This window comes from Nomascus leucogenys, chromosome 16 (genome assembly GCF_006542625.1).
Source record: "Nomascus leucogenys isolate Asia chromosome 16, Asia_NLE_v1, whole genome shotgun sequence".
In the NCBI taxonomy this organism is placed as follows: domain Eukaryota; kingdom Metazoa; phylum Chordata; class Mammalia; order Primates; family Hylobatidae; genus Nomascus; species Nomascus leucogenys.
The window spans coordinates 42664423-42677234 of NC_044396.1; the positions used below are offsets into that span (position 1 = coordinate 42664423).

Genomic DNA, 12812 nt, shown 5'->3' on the forward strand with positions numbered 1-12812 from the left:
CAAATAGTCAGATAATAAAACCAAAAGACAGAAATTTTTGAAAACCCATAGATTTGCCTGGAGGTGAAGTTTAGAATTTCCACAAAAATCCACCAGCTACTAAACTGTTAGCTTTCTGTATCAAACACAGTGGAAGATAGAGCTTTGATTTGATTTTTTGGTCTATTTGTGCTGAAGTCAGTGCAAGTAATTCTAGCTCTTCATTAATATTTCATGAGCCACAGTGAGATGGACTTTTGTCTGGTGATGACTATACTGCAGGATAATGGGCCAGAGTCCTCTCAAACTTAGAATCGCCTCATCTCAGCATCCTACTAAACAGAACATCACTGTTGACCAGCATTCAGCTTACGTCTCGGCTGCTAATAGTAACAGGGCCTGTTTGTGACTTCAGCAGCATCTGGTGACCCGGTGTTACTCTTGCAGTACGTGATTCAGAGAAAGCCACATTCCCCTGTTGCTATTTTCAGGTAGGCAGCTAAACCCAGCGAGAGTTTAGCATGGATTCAGTGGGTCTGTTTTTCTAACCTCATTGTGTAAATTCTTGAATGAGAATCTAGCGAGCAGCCAAAAGAAGACTTCCTGTGAACTCACCCTCCTCGCAAGCCAAACATCTTCAGAAACTTTCCTTCAGGTTCTGGAAGCCTAGAGCCCTTCACATGAGATTTGTCCCTCTCTCCAACACATTTTATGCCTCCTGTCCCCAGCCAAATGGCTTTTCCGTCCTTTTCCTCCTCCCGTTCATTCGACTTCCAGTTCTGTCTGAGGTCAGAGGTATGCATGGGGCTGAGAGGGGCCTGGATCACAGGGTCCCCCTCCTCCACCTTGTCACAAGTGAGCATCCAACTTTAAGACCAAGTATTTAAGACCAGAGGACCCTATAAAAAACTCACTCAGGCCAGGCGCGGTGGTTCATGCCTGTAATCCCAGCACTTTGGGAGGCCGAGGCGGGCGGATCACGAGGTCAGGAGATCGAGGCCATCCTGGCTAACATGGTGAAACCTCGTCCGTACTAAAAATACAAAAAATTAGCCGAGCATGGTGGCACATGCCTATAGTCCTAGCTACTTGGGAGGCTAAAGCAGGAGAATCACTTGAACCCAGGAGGTGGAGGTTGCAGTGAGCCGAGATGGCACCACTGCACTCCAGCCTGGGTGACAGAGCAAGACTCCATCTCAAAAAAAGAAAAAAAAACAACTCACTCAACCCTCTGCCATCGAGTTACTTTGCTACTTTGCTATCGAGTGGCCCCCTAAGTGTGCTGGCAAATGTGGTATCTGTGGAAAATCATCCTCCATCCAAGGCAAAATAGTATTAGAGAAAGATTTCCCAGGCAGAGGAAACCTAGAAGGCAGGATGACCAAGAGGAGGGTAAAATTAGCAGTAAATTGAAACACATTGTGTTAAATACTCAGAAACGTTACTGCAGAGAACAAGGAAATGAGAGTGTCCCTTAAGGCTGCAGTACAGGAGGATATTCCTGGAATATCGCAGTGCTTTTCATGCACCTGGGAACCACAGTCAGTGGGAGCTCGGAAAACAGTGAAATTGAAACGAATGAGGCTCATGAGGAAAGGAGCTTTGTTCTTGATGTGGAACAGGAACAAACACCCAATCATTTGAACAGGCTCAAGAAAGTACTGGGAGAGATATGTATAGGGCACAACTGAGGGACTAAGGTAAAATCATAGCATCCCAGTGCAATGCAATGGGAAGCCTTACAGCTGAGAGTTAGGAGGGAGACTCCCTTGTTTGTGTCCATCTGCTATAGGTGGTATATTGGGAATTACCAAAGCTGTAATATCCCCAGACATAGCTCTCTGGCTTCACGTTCCACCCCATTTTAATGTCATTAGTCATTTCTTCAATGTGAAAACAGAAAGAAATGTCCCATCAATTAACTCTGTAGCATATCGTAACAAAAATCTGGGAGGAGCAATGGAGCTAAGTGGCCGGGTGGCTTGGTATCGGAGTTGCCTTCACACTGGTCCCATTCTTCCTTATCTCAGGTAACAAAGCATGCAGATTCCTCCTGCTTGTGAACCACATTTGTTTCTGAAGCATTTGATGTTTTCTATGTCTTGTTAGCCTTCCTGTATCTATTAAGATTTAAAGAATCTTAACTGGGCGCGGTGGCTCACGCCTGTAATCCCAGCACTTTGAGAGGCCAAGGTGGGCGGATCACAAGATCAGGAGTTCAAGACCAGCCTGGCCAACATGGTGAAACCCGTCTCTACTGGAAATATAAACATTAGCTTGGCATGGTGGCACGAGCCTGTAATCCCAGCTACTCAGGAGGCTGAGGCAGGAGAATTGCTTGAACCCGGGAGGCTGAGGTTGCAGTGAGCCGAGATTGCCCCATTGCACTCTAGCTCTGGGCGACAGAGCAAGACTCCATCTCAGAAAAAAAAAATAAAAAAAAGATTTAAAGAATCTTTCCAAAATATTTAAAGGGTAAGAGAGACGCTCTTGGGGATGAGGAGTGGTGGGGCAGGTAACGATTCTCCTGGGAGGCCAGAGGCCAGGCTAACAGGCTCCTGCATCTCATGGCTTCTTAGGATCCCAGAAAATGAATGGCAAGCTTACACTTTGCATTTTAGAGGGGTAGAAAATGAGGGGCCAAAAGATTTAACCAGGATACAGATTAAGTTTAAAGGTCATTACCGGCTACCATGTCTAATGGTAAGGTTTGGGATTCCTGCCTTTGTGTCATTGTGCAGCCATCAGAGGTAGGAGGTATTGTCACCCTGACCCTGAAATACTCACAATGCCAGCCCAGAAAAAATCCATCTAGAAGTGCATTCTGTAAGGTAGAGTCTTGGTTTCAATGAAGTTGTGAGGCAGGTGATGAAAGGTCAAAGCTGCCTGACCCATTCATGATGCTTGACAGAGAGCACTCAATCTGAAGATCATTGACACTGAAACTATTGAAAACGGCATACGCATATGGAACAAAAAGATGGAAAACATTGGGAGATGGGATAATGGGTGATTAACTCTCAGAAATGTTCTTTATAGAACTTTGAAAGCAAAAAATAAAGGCAGGCACATGCAGACAAGGCAGCTATGGAAAGGAAGTCATGAAAGTTAGAAGCAATAGTTGGAATAAAGCAATAGATAAAGGAGATACAGAAGAGTAAAACACTGGACTTGCCGAGCTACTAAAACTTATAAAGACTGCTGCTCGGAGCGGTGATTCATGCCTATAATCCTAGCACTTTGGGAGCCCAAGTAGAGTTGATTACTTGAGCCCAGGAGTTTGAGACCAGCCTGGGCCACATGGTGAAACCCTGCCTCTATTAATAATACAAAAATTAGCCAGGCGTGGTGGCAGGTGCCTGTAATCCCAGCTACTCGGGAGGCTGAGGCAGGAGAATCTCTTGAACCTGGGAGGCAGAGGTTGCAGTGAGCCGAGATCACGCCATTGCACTCCAGCCTGGGCAACAAGAGTGAAACTCCATCTCAAAAAAAAAAAAAAATTATCTGGGTGCAGTGGCTCGCATCTGTGGTCCCAGCTACTCAGGATGCTGAGGTGGGAGGATCACCTGAGGCCCAGGAGGCGGAGGTAGCAGTGAGGTATAATTGCACCACCACACTCCAGCCTGGGTGACAGAGTGAGACCCTGTCTCAAGATAATTAAATAAATTAATTAATTAATAAACTATCATATCAACACAGAAAGTTATAAAGCAGCATTCAAAATCATATATATACTCTCATAATCATGTAAATAATTTTTGTGAACAAAGGGAAGGAAATGCAAAATAAAATTTAAAATATTGGCATGATGGATTTATGGCATGTTATTCTTTTTAAAAATATACTTGGTAACAGTTGTTAAGCATTTAATAATTCCAGGCACTATGTGAGGATTTTACATGAATTATCATATTTATTCCTCCCAGCAACCCCATGAGCCAGATACTATTATTTTCCTGATTTGACACAGAGAAGTTGGGGTGACCTGCCTGTGGTCATACAGGTAGTGGTGGTGCTGGGTCCATTTGATTCTGAGTACTCTATTATCCATTATGGTATATATATATATATATATACTTTTTTTTTTTGAGACAGGGTCTTGCTCTGTCACCCAGGCTGGAGTGCAGTGGTGTTATCTCGATTCACTGTAGCCTCTGCCTTCCAGGCTCCAGCAATCCTTCAGCCTCAGCCTCCCAAATAGCTGGGACTACAGGCCTGCACCACCATATCTGGCTAATTTGTTGTTGTTGTTGAGACAGGGTCTCCCTATATTGCCCAGGCTGGTCTCAAACTCCTAGGCTGAAGTGATCCACCCATGGCCTTGGTCTCCCAAAGTGCTGGGATTACAGCTGTGGGCCACCACACCCAGCCCATTATGCTATTTTTTTAAAAGGCTGTTATTATAATAGTGTACAGGTAGATATTTAAATGCATGCTTATATTACAAATTTGGAGATATATTAATGTTCCTATGGCAGAATGATATCCTAGTCCTGGTACTTGATATTGGAGGTTTCTTGCTTCCGGTAGAGAAGTAACATTATAGAAAGCAGCAATACAGCGGGAAGGAATTGTTATGTGAATAATGATGAACCATTTCTGAGAATGGATTAAATGTGTGCGATACACTTGTCTTTGACAACTTTTGACTAATGTGGAAGGACAGAGGTGACGGAAACTCTAACAAGGAAGGAAAATATCTGCTGGGTGTGTATTCTCTCTCTTTCCTTCTAGAGTCCTTTGTATCTAGAGTGTCTGAGACTGGGGAAATGAAGGTGACCAGTAGACAGTTGAAGAGAACAGGGACAAATGCCTTCCTGGGCTGGGTTCATACATTTTGTTAAATTGCCTCTTATGTTATCAAACAGAAAAGGTAAAGATGCACTGAGTCATGAGGTGAAACACAGGGGGATACATTATTAGTTCTCTAATCATTCATCACATATGTATTAAACACCCTTACATAAAACAGAATCAATCAAAGCACTATTAGGAACATGAAGAAAGCCATGTAGCCAGCAAAAGTACAGATGCCCTGGTACCAGCAAGAGCACAAAGCTGGTATTGGAGGGGCTCTTGCTTCAGACTATGGGCCAAAAAAATTACCAAGACCCTCCACCAAAGAAGAGGTACACATAGCAGATAATATATGAAAAGATGCTCAACATTATCAGTCAAGAGGGAAATGCAAATTAAACCCACCATGAGCTGCCACTTAGGCCTATTAAAATCGCCAGGAAAAAAAAAAAATCTGACAATGTCAACTACTGACAAGGATGTGGAACAATTGAAACTCTCATTCATTGCTGGTGGGAATAGAAAAAAGACACAGCTCCTTTGAAAGACAAGTTGGCATGTTCTTAGAAAGTGAATAAACATGCACTTACTATGTGACCCAGTGAGTATTTACCCAAGAAAAATGAAAACATACACCCACACAAAAATCTCTGCACAAATGTTTATAGAAGCTTTATTCATAAGCACCCAAAACAGGAAATAACACAGATGTCCATCAGTAGGTGCCCGGATAGACAGTTAGAACCATATAATTGAGTACTACTCAGCAATAAACAAGAATGAACTACTGATACACATGACCAGGTGAATCTCAAAAGCATTACGCTAAGTGAAAGAAGCCCAGACTCCAAACAATGCATACCATATGATTTAATTTGTATGATATTTTGGAAAAGGCAAAACTACCATATCAATCTACAAAGTAATAATATACCTAAACATGTTAAAATCATACAGGCCACATTTTCTGATCAAAATGTAAAGAAACATACAAACTAGTCAGGCTAGTCAAGAAATTAAAAATAAACTTTTAGAAGGCTGTGGATAAAAAAACTGAGCTGCAATTAGATCTGAGGTATTTGGAGGTGAACTATTAGATCTGAGCTATTTGGAAATAAAAATAGTGCTATCTAGCAAAACTCAGTGGATATGATCAAAGCAGTAACTGGATAAAAATTTATGCTTTTAAAGCCACTTATTAAAAACCAGCAGTGACTGAAAGTAAATAAACTAAAACTTTAGTGTGAGAGGCCAGGAGAAAACTAAGTCATTTTTTAAAAAGTAGATGAAGAATAATGAAAATAAAAGCAGAAATTAGTGAAATTTACAGTTAACAGAAAACAAAATTGATCCATAAAACCTAAAGCCAATTCTTTGGAAACAGAACTACAGACTAACCTTTGGCAAATCTGATTCAGATAAGAGGATAGAAAAGCCCAAACCATCAGAAATGAGGTATGGTGCATAACCGGATCAAGACTTTTTTTACACAAAAACCAAATAACATGTACAAGTTTAATGCCAATGTATTTGAAAATCTTAGGTAAGATAGATACTTTTCTGAAAAAATATAAATTTAAAATATTGAGTCATATGGTAGTAGAAGATCCTAAACTATATAGAAAAAATCGAAAAGGTGTTATGAGATTTGTCCCTAAGAAAGGCACACACCCTGGCCAGGCATGATGGCTCATTGCCTGTAATCCCAGCACTCTGGGAGCCCGAGGTGGGTGGATCACTTGAGGTCAGGAGTTCGAGACCAGCCTGGCCAACATAACATGGTGAAACCCCATCTCTACTAAAAATACAAAAAAAATTAGCTGGGCATGGTGGTGCGTGCCTGTAATCCCAGCTACTTGGGAGACTGAGGCATGAGAATTGCTTGAACCCGGGAGGTGGAAGTCGCAATTAGCCGAGATCGGGCCACTTAACTCCAGCTTGGGTGATGGAGTGAGACTCTGTCTCAAAAAATACATAAAAATAAAAAGATGGAACATTTCCAACTTTGTTTTAAAAGGCAGAAAAATAAGAATATTTAAACTGGACAAGGATGGCCAAAAAAAGGAAAATTCATGAAGGGAGATCCTATTCATAATAGGAACATAAATCACAAGACTGCAAATTCCTATGCATAGGAATAACCACACAGCAAACATTTATTGAGTGCTGTGTGTTGCAGGCACATTTGAAGTGCTTCACCGGTATCGCCTCATTTAATCTTCACCTCCAGGATGCTCAGTATCCCATTTCTATTGATGAAGGAACCAAGACTCAAAGAGATGGAATAACTTCTCTAAGCTCATACAGCTAATCAACAATGGAGTTGAGATTTAAGCCAATTTCCCCCAGTCCTCACAATGGATACAGTTAATCTTGATTTTTTTTTTTTTGGCCAATTTTTTAGGTAAAAATATCAAAAAAAGATACCTGGTTTTAATTTGCATCTCTTTGTTTTGCATGATTTCCTGCCACATAAATTTTAATATTTATTCTTGCATCACATTTAACTTCAATTTTGCATCTTCAGTATTTATGAAATCTTTCATTAGTTACATTCTCTCAAATGAATTCATCCCACTGGCTTCCAGCTACTGTTCATCTGTCTATTCTGATACTTCATTGAGAATACCAATATTTTTCTAAATTTACTTTTGATAAAACTGAACATTTTTTCATAGGTGATTTTATTTGTGTATATATATATATATGTAGTGTGCGTGTGTATGTTTGTATATGTGATTTCTTCATTTTTTTAAATTTATTAGTGAGTAAAATGTTATAAAAGAAAAACTTATCAACTATTAGGTTACCCTGAAGTATGATTTTTATAGGAAAAGTAGGATAAAAACTTGATTCCTTCCCCTTATTTATCAGTTTTCAAAATTGTTCCCTATCACTGTCTAAAAGTAGTCAGTGAGTTTTTTTGTATCATTATGAATTCATAGTTTTACACATATTTTATGTGTTTCAATGCACTGCAATTGATTTTTTTTTTTTGAGGCGGAGCCTTGCTCTGTTGCCCAGGCTGGAGTGCAGTGGTGCAAACTCAGCTCACTGCAAACACCGACTCCTGGGTTCAAGCAATTCTCTTGCCTCAGCCTCCCAAGTAGCTGGGATTACAGGCACCTGCCACCATACACGGCTAATTTTTGTATTTTTGGTAGAGATGGGGTTTCTCCATGTTGGTCAGGCTGGTATCAAACTCCTGACCTCAGGTGATCCACCCGCCTCGGGCTCCCAAAGTGCTGGGATTACAGACATGAGCCACCATGCCTGGCCTAAAAATAATATTAATAAATTATCACACTGGTTAGTCAACTCAGCTGCAGATTAAAGTGTCCAGTCATCTAATGCACTTGACAGTTCTGGACAGAAGCATTAAAGTGGCTTCACAGGAGATCCTATTCCTCACTCCACATTAGACATTGTTATGGGTTGAATTGTGTCCCCCCCAGAATATATGTTGAAGTTCTAACGATGATACCTGTGAATATCACCTTATCTGGAAACAGGGTCTTTGCATGCACCACCACATCTGGCTAACCAAGTGAAGATGAGGCCAAACTGGATGAAGGTGAGCCTGAAATCCAACGACTGGTGATCTTATAAGGAGGGAGAGCTTCAAAGACCCAGGCAGTCATACAGGGAAGAAGGGCAAGTGGCAAAGAAGACAGAGATTGGGTTTCTGTTGCCACTGAGGTTGCCAGAAGAGGCAAGGAAGAATCCTCCCCTAGAGGCTTCAGAGGCGGGTGCCTGGCCCTGCTGACGGTTTGGTTTTGGACTTTTAGCCTCCAGAACTGTGCAAGAATGAATTTCTGTTGTTTTAAGCCATCCGGTTTGTGGTAATTTGTTACAGCAGCTCCAGTAAACTAATCCAGATGTTAAAGTTTATTCTTACATAGAAATTGAGGTTTCTAATAAAAGGTGTGTGGACGTGGCCACTTCAATCACTTACTGGGCTCTGGCACCATGACTTCTGGCCTTGGCTATATTTTCCTCCTTCTTTCTCTTTTTTTCCTCTTCCTTCTTTTCTCTTCTCTTTTTTCCAATCTCTCTTTTTGTTTTTGAAACAGGGTCCCACTTTGTCACTGCTGGAGTGCAGTGGCACCGTCATGGCTCACTGCAGCCTCAAACTCCTGGGCTCAAGTGAAACTCCTGCCTCAGCCTACTGAGTAACTAGTACTATAGGCATACACCACCACATCTGGCTAATTTTTAAATATTTGTAGAGATGGGGGTCTTGCAATATTGCCTGGGCTGGTCTTGAACTCCTGGCCTCAAGTGATCCTCCCACCTTGGCCTCCCAAGGAGCTGGAATTACAGGCCCTTCTTAGTTCTTTGATGCCAATCCAATTTTAGGTTCTTAGCCTTGGTACTTTGGGTCCATTGTGGTTTCCCCTATTCTCTCCTTCTTTCTCTTCCTATTTTTGATCTTATCCCTTACAGATCTCCCTTCATGTCCCTGACCCCAGACTGTAATTTGTGATATTTGCTGTCACCTCTTATCCATTCTTGTGCACTAGATAATCTTAGTTTCTTTATGTAGTTCACTAATTTAACAAGCTGGACTGAACTGAGTGTAAACAGGCAGGGAATTTCTTCTCCTATCACCACGTTCAAACAGTATCGGTTTTCCCCTCCTCTCCCCTCAACTCTATCTCATGCAGATTCTATAGCTTTTCAGGTCAATGTCAGTATTAGAACAGTCGCATTTTCAGGCGTTAGAAAAGTTCAGTGCTCGCTTCGGCAGCACATATACTAAAATTGGAACAATACAGAGAAATTAGCATGGCCCCTGCTGCAAGGATGACATGCAAATTCTTGAAGCATTCCATAAAAAGAAAAAAAATTTTTTTTAATGTTTAGCGCCGGCCAGGCGCAGTGGCTCAAGCCTGTAATCCTAGCACTTCTGGGAGGCCAAGGCAGTGGATCACCTGAGGTCAGGAGTTTGAGGTCAGCCTGGCCAACATGGTGAAACTCTGTCTCTACTAAAACTACAAAAATTAGCTGGGTGTGGTGATGCACGCCTGTAATCCCAGCTACTCAGGAGGCTGAGGCAGGAGAATCACTTGAACCTGGGAGGCAGAGGTTGCTGTGAGCCGAGATCGCTCCACTGCACTTCCAGCCTGGGCAACAGAGCGTGACTCTATCTCAAAAAAAAAAAAGTTCAGTCCCCTTGAAATCAAACTTTAGTGCCCTTCATTTCAGTTTCCCCTCACCCAGCTTTGGCCTCTCCAGAGGTTGGGCAGACCAACAGTGGCAGGGGAGAGGAGGATAGCCCTTCCAGTTCCTCTCTGCTTTCTCTCCTTTCCTAGCTCTGCTGCCTTGGATGCAGCACTGCTAAAGACAGAGGTGGTATTGGTCAATGGGAGTTCAGACCAGTCTTTCTTCTACAGGGATCTCCCCACTCCTGCCTGACCTCTTCAGCTTTGGTCCCAGTCATACAGCTCTGGGATTCTCCTCCCCAGTCCAACAGTTTTGCACAGGATCCTTCAAGAAGATTCAAGCTTGGCCACCTTCCATGTCTCCCATGGAAAAACTCACCCATCCATGCAGCTGGCTTGCTTCCCTTTTTCCTAGACCTGGCTGTTCCAACCAGCCCCTCCCATTCAGTCTCAGGCAGTCCGGAGGGAAGCTGCAGTCTCTGTACCTCTCATGCTTTGCCAGGTTCTCCCCAGGAGTCTTCTGCATCATCTGAGGACAAGGACAGGGCTGGTGCCTGAGTTTCTTTCTTAAAAATGTGTTTAGAATTGGAGTCTCGCTATGTTGCCCAGGCTGGTCTCGAACTCCTGGCCTCAAACAAGCCTCTCAAGTAGGTGTGGTTATAGGCATGAACCACCCCACCTGACATATTTACTGACATATTTTACCATATTTTATCGAATTCTAGATTCACTATTGTTTCTTATATTCCATACTTCCCCTTGGGGTCTAGTTTTCTTGGTAAAATATGCTTTAATAATTTTCTTTGCAAGAGTCTGTGAGAGATCAGCAAATATTCATCTGAGGACTATGGTTCAAGTCGTCTCTTCCGGCATCATCCCCCAAGATGTCTTCTGTCTCCAACAGATGGTGGCAGAGAAAGGAGCAGAAATGCTACTGGGCTGTCTCTACTACAAATTTCCTTCTGTGAAATCTCTTTCTCTCTAAAATATTCTCAAGATTAGCAGTACGTGACTTCCATTAACTCTCCTGCTAAGTTTTACCTAGAAGTGTCAGAAGTTCTCTCTAGAATATGTGGGCACACATCACTCACGGTCCTTGCCTTTGGAGACTCAGAGACTTTGGAAACCCAGATATGACAGGAAACATTCCATTTAGTGTCCCGTTATAGTAACCCTCCTTGGCTACATAATGTTCATCTAACTTTTCTAATCACTTTCAAAAGAGTCCTGTATTCAAACAAGTACTTAAGTACACAAGTACTCAAGACCCATTTTTTTTAGTTTGAGACAGGGTCTCACTCTGTTGCCCAAGCTAACTGCGGTGGTGTGACCACAGCTCACTGCAGTCTCCACCTCCTGGGCTCAAGGGATCCTCCCACCTCAACCTCCTAAGGAGCTGGGACTACAGGCATGTACCACAAAGTCCAGCTAATTTTTTATTTTTCGTAGAGACAAGGTTTCACTGTGTTGCCCAGGGTGGTCTTGAACTCCTGACCTCAAGTGATCCATCTGCCTCAGCCTCACAGAGTGCTGGGATTACAGGCATGAGCCACTGAGCCCAGCCTAAGACCCATCTTTGCAGACAGTACTTAATTAAATTTACTGACATATTTTATCAAATTCTAGAGTTACTATTGTTTCTTGAATTCCATACTTCCCCTTGGGATCTACTTTTCTTGGTAAAATATGCTTTAATAATTTTTTTGCAACAGTCTGTGAGAGATAAGCTCTCTGAGTCTTATCTCAGAGGAAGATATTATCTGTTTTCTTCTGGGATCTGTTGTTGCTGAAGAGAAGTATGGTTGTTGGCCTAATTATCATTCTTTTGTAGGAAACTTTTTTCACTGGTAGCTTCTTATCTGTCAATTCCTGATGTTTTAAAGTTTACCATGGTATTTCTAGTAGTGGATTTTTGTTTATTTGTCCTGCTTTGTAAAGAGAGAGACTTTCTGAGTGTCTAGTCAATTCATGTTGCTATAACAGAATTCCATAGGCTGGGTGGCTCAAATGACCAAATTTGTTTCTCACAGTTCTGGAGGCTGGGAAGTCCAAGATCAAGGCACTGGCAGTTAGGTGTCTGGTGAGGGCTGCTTCCTGGTTGCCAGAAACCAGGAACTGTCTTCTCACCGCACCCTCACAGGGTGGATAAAGAGGGAGAGAGCTCTGTGAAGCCTCTTTCATAAGGACACGAATCCCTTTCATAAACGCCCCATTCTCATGACCTAATCACTCCCTAGGGCCCCACTTCCAAATATCATCACCTTGGGGCTTCAATTAATGAATTTTGTGGTAGACATAAACATTCAGTCTATAGCACTGAGGATCTGTGTTTTTTTCAGTTTTGGAAATTCTCAGAACACCTACTTTCTTTTTGTTTGGTTGGTTTTTTTTTTTTTTTTTTTGAGATGGAATTTCACTCTTGTTGCCCAGGCTGGAGTGCAGTGGTGCAATCTCAGCTCATTGCAACCTCTGCCTCCCAGGTTCAAGTGATTCTCCTGCCTCAGCCTCCTGAGTAGCTGGGATTACAGGCACATGCCACCACACCTGGCTAATTTTTTGTATTTTCAGTAGAGACAGGGTTTCACCATGTTGGCCAGGCTGGTCTGGAACTCCTGACCTCAGGTGATCCACCTGCCTCAGCCTCCCGAAGTGCAGGGATTATAGGCATGAGCCACCATGCCTGGCCTCCTACTTTCTTTTTAACTGTTATTTTCCCATCATTATCTCCATTTTCCTTGTATTAAACTCCTGTTAAATGTACATTGAAACTGGTAACTCTACACTCCCTTACTCTTTTACCTTTAAAGAGCATTGAGATAAAATTTACATACCATAAAGTTTACTCATTTGAAGGGCACAGGCCAGGCACAG

The 12812-nt window shown here is 42.3% G+C and overlaps 1 protein-coding gene and 1 pseudogene across 4 annotated transcripts in view; both read left to right on the forward strand.

Moving 5' to 3' along the window:
• RGS20 (regulator of G protein signaling 20) overlaps nt 1-12812 on the forward strand; it is a 77302-nt gene that overhangs the window by 26211 nt on the left and 38279 nt on the right. The window lies entirely within an intron of this gene.
• LOC115830780 lies at nt 9511-9630 on the forward strand (annotated as a pseudogene).